This window comes from Podarcis liolepis (assembly GCF_965112155.1).
Source record: "Podarcis liolepis genome assembly, chromosome: 7".
Classification (NCBI taxonomy): Eukaryota; Metazoa; Chordata; class Lepidosauria; order Squamata; family Lacertidae; genus Podarcis; species Podarcis liolepis.
The window spans coordinates 88,803,304-88,805,666 of NC_139561.1; the positions used below are offsets into that span (position 1 = coordinate 88,803,304).

The window sequence follows — 2,363 nt, forward strand, 5'->3', positions numbered from 1 at the left end:
GAAAACAAATTGATTATAACACGTGAAATGATCTGATTTCTTTTCATCGTTTTGATCTACCTTAATAGGACGACCCCTGGTTTAGGTGGGGATAAGGGATAAGAAGAAAAGAGTGTCTGCTTTGCTACTGCCCTAAACACACGTTTAGTCTCCCAATTCGGTAATCCGGGGTTCAAAAGGGGCGTGGCTGGTGCTGTGGTCTAAACCACTGAGCCTCTTAGGCTTGCCGATCAGAAGGTCGGCAGTTTGAATCCCCGCGATGGGGTGAGCTCCCGTTGCTCGATCCCAGCTCCTGCCAACCTAGCAGTTCAAAAGCACACCAGTGCAAGTAGATAAATAGGTACCATTGCAGCGGGAAGGTAAACAGCGTTTCTGTGCGCTCTGGTTTCTGTCACAGCGTTTCGTTCCGCCCGAAATGGTTTAGTCATGCTGGCCACATGACCCAGAAAGCTGTCTGCGGACAAATGCCGGCTCCATCAGCCTGAAAGCAAGATAAGCGCCGCACCCCATAGCCTCCTTTGAATGGACTCAACCACCCAGGCCAGGGGTCCTTTACCTTTATAAAGGTAAAGGTAAAGGAACCCCTGACCATTAGGTCCAGTCGTGGCCGACTCTGGGGTTGTGGCGCTCATCTCGCTTTATTGGCCAAGGGAGCTGGCATACAGCTTCCGGGTCATGTGGTCAGCATGACTGAGCCGCTTCTGGCGAACCAGAGCAGTGCACGGAAACGCCGTTTACCTTCCCGCCAGAGTGGTACCCATTTATCTACTTGCACTAGCGTGCTTTTGAACTGCTAGGTTGGCAGGAGCAGGGACCGAGCAACGGGAGCTCACCCTGTTGCGGGGATTTGAACCGCCGACCTTCTGATCAGCAAGTCCTAGGCTCTGTGGTTTAACCCACAGCGCCACCCGCGTCCCTTTACCTTTATACCAGGGTTCAAATCCCCATTTGACCCTATCTCCTAGCCTCCCCTACCACACACGGGTTGTTGAGGCAGAGGGGAAGAGCTGCGTACGTAACCTGGAGCTCATCAGCTAGAAATACGACAACAAATTGAAAAAGAAGATTTGAAGTGCAGGCGGAGTGAGGAAAGCATGGCTGGTGTTCACTGTCTGCTCCTTCTTTGTTTTTTTTCAGGTTTCCAGACTAGGCTGTGTGCCGGGCAACATGAACCCTAGCAGGTTTTACGGGCACCAGACTCCCGGCACATCAGGGCCTCCTGCGCCCACAACTTCCCCAGCGCTCCGCGAGAATGTGCCACAGATCATTCTCCCTCTCCCCCTCCAGCCACGACGCACGGCCACTGCCCGCACTGCAACCCCCGACCAGAGGAAGCGAAACACCCCCAGCACACCCAAACCCCCCACTCGGGACGGGCCGAGCACGGACAGCGCCCCTTCCCTGCCCTCCTTCTCCCTGCCCTTCCGCCAGTTCCTTCTCTCCCTCACTCCTTTTTGCCAAATAAAGAAGGACCGTTCCCGACAACCTGTAGCCAAAACGACAAGGCTCCGAAATATCCTGCGGGCGTCGCGTCTTCCGGGGTTTAGGAGCCAGACCAAGCTGGACTTTGATGGAAACAGATCCCCCTTCCCAGCGTTTAAAAAAGGAAAAAGAAAGAACAAGGGAGAGGCGGAGAGCGCAATCCGTCTTTCAACGAAGATGCGGAGAGGGGGGGAAGGCCGATGTATTAACTTTTTCATTGCTTGGGGTCTGATCCATCATTTTTCTCGCCACGCGCATACCTCACGCTCGCCTGCCCCCCGCCACCGCTCCAGACACGGCGGCCTCTTCACGGACTTCTTTTCCAAAGGAGAGAATGTTCCAAGCAGGGTTGCGTTTTGTTTCATTTTCCAAAAACCTTTCCTTTTTCCTTCTTTCTTTCTTTCTTTCCCCCTCCCCCCCCCTTCCTTCCTTCTGGATGTTTTAATTATTAATTAATTATTGATGTCGATGCTCAGAACGGGGAAGTAAATTAAATTGTACATTTTATTTTCCTTTTTATCTTTTTTTTTCCAGGGTTCTTGTTTTTAACGTGCTTTTTTTTTGGTTTCGTTTTGTTTTTTAAACTGAGAAATAATTCAAGAAAAAGAGAAAAGAAAAAAAAACCAAAACGAACTACGCCTGCGGCCTTGGTCTCGTTTGTTCTCGCCGGGTTGGTTTGTTGCTGTTCTGAGTTATCGAGACAAAATGACGTTCGCCTCTTCCTTTCTTTATAAGAAATGGCTGGTGGGATGGGGGTGGGAGGAGGAATAATCCTTAAAGCTGCCTTTTCCGGCCGGGCTGAATTTAAGGATCCTGAATGTGCTAATGTCTAAGGGTGTGTCTACACTAAAACATTTTTAATCCAGATTAACTGTTTGGAC

General features: G+C 50.7%; 1 protein-coding gene and 1 long non-coding RNA gene across 2 annotated transcripts in view; one reads left to right on the forward strand and one right to left on the reverse strand.

Annotated features, from left to right (window-relative positions):
- LOC310712760 overlaps positions 1-319 on the reverse strand; it is a 63,741-nt gene extending 63,422 nt beyond the window's left edge. Inside the window, exon 1 of the long non-coding RNA XR_014528992.1 lies at positions 61-319. This is a non-coding gene — a long non-coding RNA (uncharacterized lncRNA). The remainder of the gene's footprint in view (positions 1-60) is intronic.
- The window catches only part of MEIS3 (Meis homeobox 3), a 79,216-nt gene extending 77,097 nt beyond the window's left edge, over positions 1-2,119 (forward strand). The window contains exon 13 of the mRNA XM_083515944.1: positions 1,138-2,119. The gene's annotated coding sequence lies outside the window, so the exon portion shown is untranslated. The remainder of the gene's footprint in view (positions 1-1,137) is intronic.
- The last annotated feature ends 244 nt before the right edge of the window (positions 2,120-2,363 follow it).